This window comes from Lathamus discolor, chromosome 8 (genome assembly GCF_037157495.1).
Source record: "Lathamus discolor isolate bLatDis1 chromosome 8, bLatDis1.hap1, whole genome shotgun sequence".
Classification (NCBI taxonomy): Eukaryota; Metazoa; Chordata; class Aves; order Psittaciformes; family Psittacidae; genus Lathamus; species Lathamus discolor.
In genome coordinates this window covers 6,468,435-6,484,539 of record NC_088891.1, presented here as the reverse complement: position 1 = coordinate 6,484,539, position 16,105 = coordinate 6,468,435, and the positions used below count along the sequence as shown (strand labels likewise).

Here is a 16,105-nt window from a genome sequence, read left to right as displayed (position 1 = left end):
AGGATTAAGCATATTCATTGTTCCACAGACGTGATATTCACTATTGAGGGTCAAATGTTTGAAAGCAGTCTCAATTCTTTTTACTCAGAATCTACTGCAGGAATAATTAATTATAAGAACAAACTGGAGGCAAGAGGGGAGAGAGAAAAGGAACAGCTGGAGTAGGTAGCAAAGAGAGAGAAGTGGGAGGAAATTAAATGGAAAAATACACAGAACCAGATTTGCTGTAGAGGTAATAAGGAGAAAAGCATGAACTTGAGTTCTTTGACAATGTTCTTGCTCACAGGAACCTGGAATTTTTATTCACCATCATTTCTTTCTCTAAAATTGATTTTTTTTTTTATTTTTTTTTTTAATATCAAGTATTTCACATAATTTACATCCTAGGGAATCTTCATTCCCCAGATGTTTGGGATGAGAGTTAAAATATCTCGATTTTGTAAAAGGGAATTAAAACTCCAAATAGGTAGCGAATATCACTGATGACATAAGAGATGATAAAGTCATGTTTTCATGCTCTTATGAGGTTGGGCTGGGTTTTTTCATCCTGCCAGTCATTTCATCTTTGAGGTACTCTGAGAGGGGGTCAACAGAGACATCAGATAAGTGGCTAGCAGTGGCTGGAAATGGCTAATGCGAAAATAATGATAGCTCAGACTGCCCTTTTATGCTTTGCCTGTGCTCATCCTGATGGAGGTTGTTATTATACCGTGGATATTGTTTGTTGAGAACTGTTCACAGGAGTCCTTTCAGGCAAAATTACAGTTATGGAGCTAAAATGGCAAACTTTTCAAACAGCTGCTTGAAAATAAACTATACGGTCAAAAGTATAGGTAAAAAGGCTGAATGGGCTGATGAAAGGTATCCCCCAAATGACGGAAATCCTGTCCAGATGAAGAGGTCACTTCATCTGCAAGCCTTAGGCATTTCAGGGATAATAATCTCCAGGTTCAAGTGTTAACAGGAGAATAAAAGACAAATGGAGCTATTTGCCATTTATTTCCAAAGAAATACGAGTGTATTATGCAAAAATCCTTCACCCTGTCTCAACAGGCAGATCCTAGAGGGTAATTTCAGGGCGGTTTTCCCTGCTGAGTGTTCACTCCAGGTTTATGGGGGTTTCTCCTTCACCTCTTCAAAATACTCTATCAGGCTGTTCAGAGACCAGCTGGTGCTTTGCACTAAATACTAATACATTTGGTGAACAAAGCTCTTCATAACAGTTCCAAGCAGGTTTCTTGTAAAGCGATTTTTTTAAGTAGAAAGAAAGACCTATAGTGATTCTTGTGAATCACTGTGAAGGAAGCCCATGTAGATGTATTTCTACTGCCCTGGTACATGTCTGAGAACAATGTGAATACAAATAGGCTAAAGCTTACTTAGCCAAAATGAAAGTTATATCTGTGCATTGATTAAAGCATCTTAGTGATATGTAGGGAGGGACACCTGACTTGCCCACCTGTGGGCAGCAGATATGAGATAATGACCCTCATGCCACCAGACTGGAAAGGGTTAAAGAGAACCAGTTAATCAGCAATCAAACAGCTGAGAGTTGTAATTAGCCAGATTGATTAGGCCAAAAGGGCTGGGAGATGAGGTAGCTTTAGTCTGCCCGGAAGGGGAGAAGCATGTTGGTTTGTTTTCCCTGGAGAAAAGCTAAAAGGACTCTGGAGTTGGCACTATCGTCTGTCCTGTTCCATCCCATGGGTAGCTGCTCTCAGAAAGGATCTGAGAATGGTTATTCTTTTAAAAGTGAGTAATTATGAGGCTTAAACAAAATGTTCATCTTCTATAGCTATGACAGATCTGCTTTATAGCCCTTGAGCTAAGGCCGGGTTTGTGTTTATTTGGTTGTCTGAGATTTCCTAGGTTGGATATTTTGCATGAAGGGGAGAAACAAATGCTCTGGCTGGAGCCAACTTATTCCCCTTACTTGGCAATATTGAGAAAAGAGCAAAATAGCCCCAGCTTTTGAGTTGCATGGGTTCTTTGTGAGCTTCCATGTGCTGAGGTTGTGCTGTTGGGATGCTTGGTTGAGGCATCTGAAAGCTGTGGCAACAGTGATGGGGAGTGGGTTCAGGGTTCTGGAACACTTTGATGCTCTGCTGAAGAGCCAGCCAGTTCAGCTCTGATCATTACTGAAACCTGAGGGTTTGCTTTTCCTCTGGAGCAATGCTGACAATGAAAGAGGGTTGGATACTCATAGAGGTTGCCTCTTCTCTTTTCTAGTGTTCACCAGGAAAGTGTTTGAGGGCCCCTCCAGAGGAGTGGGATAAAAGAAGTACAAAGAAAGAAGGAAAGAAACAAAAAACCCAACCCCAAAAAACCCCGTAACAACAAACTGGTTTCTGTAGTTTATTGCTAAAACAAATCAGTGCATCTATTCTGTGGTGATAAGGAGAATTAAGCGTACAAATACACTTTGGTTTCTGGCTTCTAGAAGACTCTAAAAAGGAGGCAAGAAAATAACTAAAAAAAGAAACACACAAACCCTTGTAAAGCTCCAGGCCTGTGGCCTGTGTTGCTGTTTCCCTGCCTCCTGAAGCCCAGCACACCTTCAAACATTCCTGGCTGAGGCAGATATAAGAAAAATGTCAAATTTGGATTCACAGAGCCCAGTCCTATCCTAAACAAACAATGCTGCCTGGAACTGTTTGCCAGACAGCTGGCATAACTTGCAGGTTACCTAACACTAACAATAATGCGTTTCAAGAAGAGGCTGAACTTGGCCTTCAGTCCCCAGCTGGAATGTCAACATGTGCCCATCTGAGCCATGCATGGCCCCCAGTATCTGACCTTAGTTGGAGTGGAAGAATTTGCAGATAGCAGGTTGCTCAACCCTGACACTGAACCCTGCATGGAGGGAGGCTGCAAACTGAGCTGGGAGAATAATTCCACTACAAATTGCTGCAAGTGTTAAAGCTCCAGGGAACAGATTTAATAGCTCCCTTCAGCTCCTGCATTGGTTTGTCAGACTCGGGTTTATGGGCACAGCTGGATGATGGTGAGAGAAGGCAGGAAGGGGAGGCTAAACTGCACTTTAAATTTGTGGAAAAATTAGTTTGCACTTGTTCAGGCTTTCCTTTGTGTCGATTCATCCCTGTAAGTTTAGATGCATGGGGGAGAGGTGCAGGCTACAAGTGAGGAACTTTAATCCGGCTTGCCCGGATCAAGAATGTGGGAACCAGCACCAGCCAGGCCTTACACGCTTTATGAACAGTGAAACAAGGTTCCAGCAGATTGGTCTGGAATTTGGGTGGCCACATGTAAACACCAGCGAGCTAAGCTTTCTGGGCAGAAAAGAAGTTAGGACTTCAAGCTTACATTTGCCTCAGATTTCAAATGGGGAAAGGGGGAGCGTGTATAAATGCCAACTCAGCATAATAAATGGTTTGCACAGAAAAACCATGTCAGGAGTGAAACCTGACTCACTGAGAGCCTCTTGTGTATTAAGTGCATGTGCTGTAGTGACAGAAGAATACCCATGCTGCTCGCATCGTAATACAATCAAAATGCCACTTATTCAAGTGTTTAGAGATCAAAACACCAAGAGGAAAGGGACAAAAATACCTCTCTAAAGATGTGAAAAAGTGGAAGCTGGAGTTTCAAATATCAATTTGAGGAGTGTTCAAGGTAAACAGTAGTGGTACTTGCTGGAAGCACAGCCCGGCACATGTGCTGTGCACCTGCAGGATAGATGTGGCCCCAGAGCAGCACTGCAGAGCTGGGGGGGTGCTAGCATCCCCTCTTGGGATAGGGCATCTAGTGTGTTGCCATCCCAAATGGAGCTGGGAAGGAAGTACCTGAAGATCACCTGCTTACCTCACAGGCTTTGCCAAGCCTTGCTCAGGAAATACAAACACTTTCTTGAGGTTCCTGGTATATGTCTCTGTTCTCCCACCCATTTCCATCCCCAATTGCTCTCTAGATCTCAAAGCTGGATAGCAAGGACTGCCAGTGCTCTTGCCAGTATTCAGTCCTCTTGCTGCCAGGCCAGGGCTTATGTGTTTTTTTTCCTCTTTCACTGAGGAAAAAAACAGTGTAGTCATGTAATGCCCACTGAAAAGCTCATGGTGCTGGAGTAGGCTCTGCCCCCCACTTGTGTTAAATTCAGTTCTTAGCACAAGTAAAACTTCATTCTTTGGCTTTTGAGTGATGCAGCTTCTCCAGATCCAAATCCTTTTATTGCTCAGCTGTTGTTTACCTTTAAAACTGGTCAGAAACTGGAAAACTCCAGGCAAGGGGGAAAATTAGGAACATGCTTGCAGAAAAGAAAAACCAAGCAAACCACCCCAAACTGTAAACAGCTGCACCAAACAGAAACAAATGATGGCAGGAATACTCTGTGCTTATCTAATACCTCCTCATGCTATTTCTAGGCATCCATGGCTGCTCAAGTTTCTACTTGCTTGCTCAGAACTTGGCCATGCTTCCTGCTTGCCGGCCCTTGCTCCTGTGCTGGGGTTCAGTGCCCGTTCTCAAACCAGTGGTGCTGAGTGTTTGGGAGCAGGGCAAGCCCACATAGCCAGATGTGGCCACAGGTTATTACAGTGTGACAGACAACAAAGAAATCATGTGATGTGTGACTGTCACAGCCCAACTGACATCTGCAGAGTGGGAGAGCTCGTCTGTCTTGTATCTGGCTTTGTCCATCCTTAAGGGTGCGGAGGGCTTGAGGCATCAGGGTTTTACCCTTGCAGGGCTGTCATGAGGAGCAGAGGGCACAAAGTACCTTTCCACCTCCTGGCAAAGTGCTCCCTCCTGCCCAGGCTTCAATGCTGGCAGGCAGTGCCCTCCAAAGGAGGCTCTCTGCATGGGGAATGAGGTTTGGGAAGCTCTGCAAGGCAACCTGTTCTAGTGTGAAGCATCCCTTCCCATGGCAGAGGGTTGGGAGTAGATGATCCTAAGATCCTTTCCATCCCAAACCATTCTGTGAAATAATCTCAGGGGAAATATGGAACCTGCCTGAAAGCATTTATTAACTAAAATTGCAAAGATTTTGAGAGCTTTTCCAGAGTTCTGTGCACTGATATGCTTTGTCACTGCGTGTGAGGCAGCTGAGCCCCAGCAGGCTGGCAATCAGTGAGGAGTGAAGTATCATCCTGGGGGGAGACCCTGTCAAAATAAGTATGTTAAAAGGGGATCTTCTCTCTATGCAGCAGAGGAGGCAGCATCTCCATTGGTCAGGTGTGGTGGGATGGGAGATCCTCTCCAGTGTTCAAAGCAACTCCTGCTCTATGGTCTTTCTCCACTTGACTATTCTAAGTGGGAAGACATCTGTGCAAGGACTGTTCAGAGCTGTGTTAGTAACGCTTACCTAAGACGCCCTTATTTTGCACAGTCTAATTTTGCAGTTTCAACTGTTTTGCTGTTGAACACCTTCCTAAGGTAAATGGAGCAAATCAAAGTGAGCATTCCTGACAAATTAATGAGCAAACATGAAAATGAAATGCCTGCATATCACTTGAATTCATTTCACAGTGTTTATGTATTTATGGAAATGCCTTTGAATTATACTCCCAGCTCTAGCAGAGATGATTTCTTCTTCCATTATAAAGCAGGTTATGTGGTGATAACTTCTAGACCCCTATAAGCTACTGGAGCATGTAATTATCTTGTGGCACTTATTAATGATGAAAGGTCTATGCAAGTCCCAGAGTAACTGTATGTACTGTGCTCAGTAGTTTAAAGAGGCTGTATAAATTTAATTTAGTTTAAAGTTTAGTTGCTGACTTTAAGCAATCTTCAAATATGGAATATAAATGTTTGGGGGCATTTAAAACTTTCCAAAAATACAAATGAATATGTGGTACTGCAAATCTAAACTGAACACTGTGGTGCTAACATATGAAGATGAGAAAGTGGGCTGTAAGCAAAAGAAGCTGAGCAGGCTCTACTCTGAAATGCCTATTGCAAACAAACATCAAGCTAATACAAATTAGGACTCAGGCTTTTAATTTTGAAGTAATATTATTATTGGTAATGGAAGATATGTTAAAAAATGAGTTTCATCTTGACATCCTTGGAAGGTGGCCAATTTATACACTTCTGGGTTAGAGATCTGCAAACCTCTATTCCCCAACCTTCCTAAAATGGCATTGCTCATTTTATGATGTCTCCCAGCTATAATCCTGCTTCTCCAGTCTGCCATAATAATGCTAATTAGTTCTGTATGTAAATAAACTATTGTTGACAGGACACTTTCAGCAATTCACGTATGACTCATGGAGAGAGAAAGAGAGGGGTTTTAAAAATGATTTATCCATAAACAGAGATTCCATATGTCCTAATCTGGCATGGATTTCTCTTCTTCTCTTTATAGCAAGGAATGTGTGCTCGCCTGTATAACGGGGCTGTAATATGACAATTTGTCTCAAAGTGAAACCAGGATTTATGGTACTTACTGGAGACCGCAGAGGTAAAATGAACAGCAGGCTGCATTTAATCATCTGAGTTTTCAAATATTTCTTTTTCTTGGGTAAATGTGGCTTTGTTCCTTTTTGGAAGCATGTTCAACTGTAGGGTTGGTTTTTGTAAAGCTATCTGAAAATACTACAGGCATACTTTTAGTGAAGCGCATGGAGGGCATGAGAGAGGAAATGTAGATGAGGGACACTTGTGCAGGAACAGGTTTGGGCCCACAGCTGTCTAGCTGAGTGTAATTTTGTCAAGGCTGTCACTATCAACACATCCTGGAAGAAAAAGCACTTTTTAGGTGCCCAATGCACATTTCTGGAAATCAGGGCATATCACACTAATTCCAGATAAATGCCATAGGAAATCCAGGCTGAGGAGGAGAAGGAGGAATTACGAACTGTTCAATGCCATTCATTTCTCCTGTAGGGCCTGATCCTGTGGCCTTTAGTGATGTGATACTATCCCAGCCTTGAGAGGAATTGTGCTGATACAAGTGCACTTGTAAGAGGCAAACATACCCTTTGCAGGACTTGGAAACTTCCATGGGAGCGAAGCTTAGGTTGAATCATAGAATGGTTTGTGCTGGAAAGGATCTTCAGATTATCTATTTCCAACCCTCTTGCCATGGAAGTACCTTCTATCTGGGCTTTTTATTTTTCCCTTGTAGTATGGACTGTAGTATATATCCTTCTGGTGATGCCACTTGTTCTTCTGCCTCTTCCTTTTGCTTCCTGCTTCCTCTTTAATTGTTATTTTAGCATGGTGTCACTCATGTTATTACAAGTAATTTCTGTGACTTGCGAATTCTATTCTTCCCTTAAACATAGCATTCTCATAACCACAAGATTTCAGAATATGGAGCTTTGGGTAAAACAACCAGAAATCATGGAGCTGTTGATGCCTAGAAAATGGCAGCATGGGTTATCTGAACACACAGAAAAGACAGATTAAAACCCCACAAACCAGTGGCAGGTGGTGTTTGCGCCTTCATAATTTGAACAAGACAATGCTGCACATGTAAGCCATAAAATAGGATAAAACAAAGTGGTGCTGGCAGTGAGTTGTGATGACAGAATCAGGCCAAAAAGAAAAAGCTGGATTTTGTGTATGTGGGGGCAAAGCTGGCACTGAAGGAAAAAATGTCTGGCAAAGAAAAAAATCATGGCAAAGATGCCGGCTTTCCTGCCAATGGAATTGGAGCCTGTTTCCTTCCTTCAGAAAAAGGAAGCTCTTTAGGGGTGACTGGTTTAATTGGAATGGCTTGTTACAGCCTTTGGGCTGCGAGCCCTGGTGAGGCTGCCAGTGAAGTGCCAGTGCAAAGGCGATTTGTCTGTGAAAGCTCATGTCTACTGAGAATTGGACCAGCTGCTGGTGCATTGGCGCAGCTGTTTGTGGGAAAAGCAAAGCCAGAACTGCTTTTCCTCCTCTGTTGAATTTGCAATGACTTTTCCCCTTCAGACTGTGTAGGAAGAAGAAACAAAGGCACTGAGCTGGCTCACCCAAAGGAAGGGATCCCTGGTCAGGGTTTTCTTGCTTTCATCAGATTTTGGTTTTGGTTCATGGCTTGGCTCTGAAGTCCTGAGCTTGACAGTTGTCATTTTCTGGTAACACTGGCCGGGGTTTCTTAGTGAACCTTTCTGGAAGCGCTGCTTTTTAGTTGGTCCAAAGGAGCTCCCTTACAGCTGCTGCTCCTTCATCTGATGTAGGAGACTGAGAGCATCCTTTGGTATCAAAGCCAACATTCAAGGCACTGATCTAATTATGCCAGCATAATTATAATAATAATAATAATTATAAAGAAGAGATTTTCTGAAGTTGTTGTTTCGCATGTCCTGAATACAAGGGTTGTAGTTCTCATCTGGAAGACTTTTGGCCTCCTCTACTATTGACTTCATCACATTTGCTACGAAAAAAGAGGGTGGCTGGAGAGTATTTTATAGTATTTTCTAAGGAGCTATGACGGAACCTCTAAAACAAATTTGAGTCTGAACACAGGGATAGGAAAAATGATTACCCAAGAAGGACCTGATGCATTGGATATGTGCTTTGATTACTTCCTGATCTTGGCAAACTTCAGGAAAAATCTCCATTCAGGCCCATGTATGTAGTTTTACAAATCCAGCAGTGACTGGGTGCTATTCTGTGTCTCAGCACAGAATAGATTATAATAAACTACCAAAGGCTAGCTAGAAACTGGGCACTGATTCAGGTTTGACAGTTTTGTGGCCCATTCCTATTGCTAAAACACATTACTGTCTTCAACCTTTGTATTCCACTGAGGCATTTCTGGTGTAAACGTATGCTGATAGTGAAAGTGATATTAAAGCAGATTTTGGGGAGGTAGAACAGAAATTTGGGTATGGTGAAGGGGCTGCATTTGCACAGCTCTGTTAAACTTTCCTTTTTCCCTTCACAAATACGTGATGATTTATAGAAGAACTATTAGATTGCATTTTTCATGCTGCTCTCATTAATTACAGTTTGAGAGTCGAAATGAAATGTTAGGTTGCTTGGTTGCTGTGAGGTGAGTAATGTGTGTTTACTCAGTGGTGATCTGCTGCCTGCCAGCACACCTTGGCTACCTGTACTTACTGGTTTTAGCCACAGAAAGAGCTTGGGGTTATGTTTCATTTGATCCATTTAGAAACAAAAGAAAGGGAGATTCTTTCCCATCTCTTTAAACAAATTCCTTAATGAGTAATATCCCCAAAATAGGCTGAACAAGAAGGTAGTTAACTATTTTGGTCAAACAGAGTAATTCCAACCCAGAAGCCAACTCAGGAGCTGGTATTGCTGGAAAGCACAGCTTTGAGTGTGAAAGGTGAGCTTGGAGATACGGCTACAGGGTTTCTGGTGTAATTTTTCCAGGGAATTTTGAACATTTCTGCAAAGCCAAGTGCCCAAGAAGCCTTAGTGCTCCCATGAAACTGTAGCTGCTGTATGAGCTTGTACATGAACACTCATACAGAAATGTCAAGGATGCCCCATGTACTGGAAGAGCTTCAACTGAGAGATAACTTTTTAGACCCCAGAAGTTCTAACTGACTCAAAGCAAGATAAAAGAATACAAAATCTTCTGCTCAGGCTTAGGTTTATGTTTTTAATTGCTTTGAGGGAGTGAATGTGGACGTATTTGGCAGCGTAAATACAGGACAGGGCCATGGAGGATTCATCTCCTACTCCCAACCCCCTGACCAGTTTTTTTGTTATAAATATTAAGAGAAAGGTTGGTCAAGGGAAAATCTCTTGCTACCCTCCTGGGAATCTTCTGTGCTAGGGTCCAAAATGCAAAATTAAAACCTGTGCTGTGTGAAGCTCTTCTACGTGTGCATAAACTCTGAACAGAAATGGTAGGATTATGGCCAGAGCTGACAGATTTCTCAGTTACAGAACTCTTGCAGAAAAAATATAATACATAAATATATATATAGTATATATATAAATATACAAAAAATCTGGATTGTGTCTCAAAATGCCAGTCCCAGGGAAAATGCAAAGTTTGATTCAGAGGTGCAAATGGCAGTCCAGCTTCTAGTATATAATATATATATAATATATATATATGTATAAGAAATACCTGTATTTCTTAGCAGATGATTGTGGTTGCTGCTTATCTCCCTATCCATTGGAGCAAATTACTTGTTTACAGCTAATCCTTGCAGTGATGGTTATGGATTCCCCTGGCAGAGTCAGAAGTGTGTAGGCATAGAAGTGCAGACTGATTTATGTGAACTTGAGTTACTTATTAAAAGTCCCTATTGAAAGGGACTTCCCGTTTGGACTTTATGTTGCTGCTTCTTTATCCGACATGAAGCTGCTAGTGGTATGAAGCTTTCTTTTTCCTGTGATAACTCTCCACTTTGTTTGAAAAGCCCTTTAATGGGGCATCTACCCAAGCTTGCAAACACACAGTGGCTGTACTAGTTATCTTATTAAAGTGTGTGAATTGCCAGAGCCTAAAGCTGCTGGGGTGTCCTTTATAAGAAAAATCAACTTGTTGAAAAGCAGTGATGACAGTGAACGTTAACATGGGAATATTCAGGGTGGACTGAGACAGGGAGGTAGCTGAGATAGCTGAGTGACTATGTTTGAGGTGGAATAGCTGCTTATTGATAGCCTGTTGCCTCCAAGGGGCAGCAAGCCTGTATGGTATTCTAGGGCACTGATTTCCTTTGGATCTGTAAAGAAGTATTCACAAAAATGTGGCATTTCAAGAGCTCAAGAGCTGTTCTGGTGTTTCTTGGGTCTACTAGCAGTTTGCATTAGCTTGCAGTGCAGAGGACAACTATCGCTGCTGTTCACATTAGGAAATTGACTGGGTACCTTCTACGCAGTGCATCTTGTTCTGGCGTTCAGAGAGCACCTATAATCACTTCCAGTGCAAGGAGGAGGGAATTAGGATATAGAGCTGCCAAAGGGACTGGGCGGGAGAAAATTTAGTGTATCAAAAATCGCTTGTGTTCAACAGAAATGTAAAAAAGTAAATCCAATAAAGCAGATACTGTATTGTTCTTCTTTTATATGTTCTTTCAGAGCCAAAAAATCACAGCTCTTAAGAGCTAGGAACTCATGATGTAAGTGTACAGGCTCTTGCCTGTCTGCTGCTACCATGATAGTTCAACACTGTAGATTTGTCTTTAATATTCAGGTACTGTCTGCCTAGAGGGAACCTTGTAACTACTCCAAGGACTGTGGTATTCTCAGTCTGTACAGACTTATAAATGATTGCTGCCAAGCAGCTGCTACTTTTGACTTGTACCCCTGACAGCATCCTTCTTTGGCTAAGGGAAAGGAGAATAGGGTGGAAAGTTTTCTCATGTCTCAAGGTTGCAATTCTGATAGAGGAATCGCTGGGTATTCAACAAAGAAACAGCTTGCCTGATGAGAAGGGCATCCAGGGAAGAGATTTTGTTGATGCTCAGTATCAATAATTCAAGGATAAAGAGCAAAAGAGGTTCCCAGGATTTATATGTAAGAGCTGGAGAGTATACTTGCAGGGAGGCTGTTCTTGCTTAGTGAAGTAGTGGGGCCACCTAAGAGAATCTAGTTAGCCATGAAACAGGCTTTGCAATACTTACAGAAGTTGTGCTGGGGAAAAAGGGATACAGGTGTGGATAAGTGAAGCAATCTAGAAGCTCTCTTTGGGTTTATTTTTAAGCTTCTGAAGAGCTCATCTGAACACAGACATCAAAGTAGATCAGAAGGTGAACCTGGCATGAGCTAGACATACAGGTATTACTTGAGATCTGTGTATTTTTCCAGGCCCTGCTACTGGTCTGGAAGGAAGATGGTATTTGGAGAAGATATTTCATCTGTGTTAGATTGTCTGTAGAATCAAAGCAGTGATACATGCTACCATGAAAACACGTGTAGATAAGCTGATGGTAAATTATTAATTATACCAGTGAAATTACTTCCATGCTTGTCTGTGGCAAGATTCCCAAAAAAGACTCTCAAATTAACTTTTTCAGTAAAGAGAATTCCCTTGTTTATGCCTCTTTCCCTCTCATGTCCAGAATACAAGAGGGATCTCAACTTCCTGTTGCTTCCACTTAATTGGATTAGTCATCTACCTCCAAAGGCATGTGCCTCAGGTCCAGTTCTTGCTTGACAACCAAACCAGTGGGCCATTACATTAGGTAGATGGAATCCAACATCAAAGGAAAAAGCGGTTTAGGTTGGATAGGTGCCAGGAGCTTTTTGTGCTTATCCAAATACCTGTATGCACTGAGATTTTTCTCATTGCTGCTAGTGCTCCCTTAATGAATGTTGGAAAGATTAAAACCTTTACTCTTGAGTAAGGCTGTGCTACCATCAACTGCAATGCCCAAATAAAAATGGTGGTGTGGGGCTGCTCATGGTGTTGGAAATCAGTCCTCATTTTCAAATGCTGGTGCCTCTGGGGAGTGGAAGTGAGTGCTGCATAAAGCTGTTTACACGTGGGATTTTTAGCAGTGCCTCAATATGACGCTATAATGTGGCAGGAAGGGGCTGAGTGGAGATGAGAGTGCAGAGTTCCCCCTGAGTTCTCCTAATGAAGCTGTTGCTGCAAAACAGTTTCCAAAACATCTGTGGAGGTCTCTGGAGACCCTGCCCAAGATGTGACCTTGCAACACTTTGTGTTGCCCTGGTACAGACCACAACAGCATGCTCTGTGCTCTTGGCTGTGGTACCCCATAGCCAGTGTCCCTGAGGAAGTGCCCTTCACTGTAGAGTAGGACCACCTGCAATCTGAGAGCAGTTCCTAAACAGACAGTGGGAAAGCTGGAACTGAGTCTGCAGTCCATTGAAGTGCAGGAAGAACTTGGATAAATATCCACTGCACATGTGTGAGAAATTAATCTCTGAGACCTCTATGGAGCTGAGTGCAGCTGGTTTGCAAATTATGACTCCTTTGGTTTGTACACTAAGATAGCTCAAGAGAATTGTGTTTACTGTGTTATTGCTAGTATCCTCCTGGGAAAACAACAACGTGTTCCATTTCTGCTGAGGAGTTTGGAAGTAGAGGCAAAGGAAAGGTAACTGGGCTTTGCTCCTTCTGAAAGTTACAGTGGGGCCAAGCAAATGCACAGCAAATGTAACCCAGAGAGATCTGCTCCAGTCAAATTGTCAGCCATCCTGCTGGGCACAGTCCAGCCCCCTTTTCTGTGCCTTAGTTTTCATGTTAGAAAAGTGGGATGACGATGCTGGTCTTTGAATTACTTTGGAAGAAGAAGGTACTGTTTGAACATTGCTTAGGCGATGGGACTTATGTGCTATGGTTTCTCCCTCCTTATCACTAATGCACAGAACCAAAGCTTTGCTGCAGCAGTGGGCTAACGTATGAAGAGCTATGAAATCATGAGTTTGAGTGTTCAGGGCCACCTTTACAAATGAAGCTTTTCATAGAGCATCTGCTAAATCTGTGAGGGACCTGTGTTAACTTATGGGGAACAAATGTTAGGTCTGGGGCACTCTTTATGGCTCACAGTACCTTTACAGCTACTTCCTCACCAAGTTGAGCACTCAGTTTTCTTTTATCAGTCCCTGGTTGCCTCTAGTCCACCTGCTTTTGCTGTGCTGAGATTCAGCTTTTTCACAAGTAACTTGCCCATACAGATCAGGCAGGTACAAAGACTACTTTGAAAGCCTTGTCCTGGGGGTCTGCATCTGTAAAACCTGGCTCTATAACACTAGCATTTGGGTATGGTTGTTCCCAGCATAGGATAATGTATGAAGTCAGGAATTCCAGCATTAGCACTGGGCGTGGATTTGCCGCTCTGACTTTCATTTTCAAGGAGAAGATATTCTTGCTTTATTTCCAGAGGCAAGCCTTTCCAAAGTTGTGAACACAAGAGCTTGCCAAATATTAGCTTTCAAGGGTTTAAGTCACACAGTGTTTACTTGAGTTACCTCTTCTTGAAATCTGTATAGAGAGTCATGTTTGCTCAGGCATATACTCCTAAAAGCCCCAAGACATGGCTCTAGAAGGAGGTATGCAACAGCAAAGGTAAATATTGCTGTCCCTAAAACTGGAAGCTCTCTGGGTGATCTATAGAAGGAAATGGTTCTGTGGGGTAAGACTTTAAGATTTGTAGGCAATTTCATAAGATTTGGAGGTGAAGGCTATAGAACAATACCTGGAATGGTAAAAAATCAGAAGTTCAGTGATATTGTAACTACAACTTCTCTTGGCCAAGGCTTAGCCCTGCAATTGCGGCTGCTCTTTTCTGCTCCTCTGTGTTTCCCTTTGCTGTCACTAAAGCAGCATTTTCCCATACCCCAGCCTCTGAAGCAATTGCTGGGAACAGTTTTTAGGGGCTTTGCTGGCCAAACTACGCTGGCTTCTTTCTGTGGGACAACAGTTGGGAAGAAAATATTTGTTATACTTAGCAAAGTGATTCCCTCCCACCCTTTGTCAGTAACTGGTGTCATTTTCCTGAGAAGGTTGTGGAAATGAGAGCCAAATCTCAGGTGCTCTGTTTGATGATAAATGCAGGAGGAATTTCCAGGAAGGAGTGCCTAAATAAAGTGCAAATCAAGAAAAATAATTGAATTAAAATCCAACCACAATATTTACAAGCCTCTCCACCTGTATGCAGGTATGCTGAGGCCAAACTCACATCGGGAGTTTCCTGCAGCTGAGACAAGTGAGCAGGGTGCTGGGTTTGCTGAGGAGAATAATACCTCTCCTTGTTATGCCAAATTTTCAATGTATCAACAGGCACCCCATCAAATTTCCACTTACTTTCTTCCCTTTCTGTAGATAACTATTATCAGCCTTCCCACAGCAGGGACAGGATGTAAATAAATGGAGCTGAAGCCCTGCACACGAGCTAATGCAGAATAATTATACTTATCAGTGTATTGCGTCTAATGCTGTGCTGCCTAGCTGAGTGAAGGATTGCTGCAGAGCTGGAGGCAGCAGGACCAGCTGTGAGCCTGCAGATGGATTTATGGTTTCCCGGTGCCATCTGCTGGCATCGGTCTTGCTTGTGCACTGAGCAGTGAAACCCTCCGGCTTCTCCCGGTCTTTGCAGGTGGTATAACCCCAAACCACCTTTTCTGGATGATTTTTTTAAGCTTTGCAAAGCAAATGCTCCCTGGAGCCAAGCACCTGTAAAAACGCTCTGTTCATGGTTCCTCCTGGAGTTGCTCTTCAGCTGAATGCCCTGTAGGCTTTCCAAACCTCCCTTTTTGCTTACGGTGTGCTCCATGGGAGCAGCCCCACACCCAAGGGAACTTGCAGCTGGATCTTCTTTTTGTTTTTGGTGACCTATCAGGCTAAACAACCAAATCCGTGTGGTTTGGAGCTAGCAGTTTGTCTTTGGTGTGATAATGGTACCAGTAATACTGCATGAGAGGAAGGTTGTAAAGTAACTGCTAGAAAGCTTTAGGAGAGCTTTGTCTTTGTATAAGTCCCTGAAACGGCCTGAAAAACCCAAAACAAATATACAGGTAGTAGAGGATGTAGGGAAGCTTTTCCTTGCAGTCTTGCAAACAGGCCCTGTGGCAAATGAAGTTCCACTGTAATAATGTTAGCTGATGATATTCCTTGGTTTTTGGTGTTAGCACTCTAGGTATCCAGGTAGAGCCTTTTTAGGCTTTAAGCTAATGCCACTGTCTGTAGCACAGCATCTGCTCTGGGGTGAGGTGTGCTGCAGGTGAGTTGGTCTCTGTATCTTCCTCTGATTCCAAGCAAGCACAGCTCAGACATTTGTAAGCACTTTTTAGCATGTGCCAAAAACCTGGCTGTGCCTGTGAGCACTGCACAAGCCTAAAGACAGGACCTGTGTCAAAGCAAAAGGCACGAAATTCGCTTTTAAATTTTCCATTTTTAGAAGTAATATTTCATTTTGCTTAAACACCACACACAAAGTAAGAAAACTTGCTTCATGCACCTCCCTTTGACATCAATCCAAGCTTGCCCTGGGCTTCCCTTATTTCTGCCTTTGGGGAACTTGCACCAGTTAACCACAAATAAAGTGGAGTTTCTGACGCTTAAATCCTACTCTGTCAGGAGTGGGTTGCAACAAGACCTAGCTGGAATCTGCATTAGCATGTTTGCAGATATGGATCAAAGGTTTGAAATCCAGATGTCATGAGGATGAATGAAGAGGAGAAATCGCTAATCAAATTCTTGGACTGCAATACAATAATCCAGGGTAACTTGATGGAAAATGTAATCAAAGCTTCTAGTCTGTTTTCC

At 42.8% G+C, this 16,105-nt stretch overlaps 1 long non-coding RNA gene across 1 annotated transcript in view; it reads left to right on the top strand.

Annotated features, from left to right (window-relative positions):
- Positions 1-1,620: 1,620 nt before the first annotated feature.
- Positions 1,621-16,105, top strand: part of LOC136018878 (uncharacterized) — a 33,205-nt gene continuing 18,720 nt past the window's right edge. The window contains exon 1 of the long non-coding RNA XR_010614616.1: positions 1,621-1,752. This is a non-coding gene — a long non-coding RNA (uncharacterized LOC136018878). The remainder of the gene's footprint in view (positions 1,753-16,105) is intronic.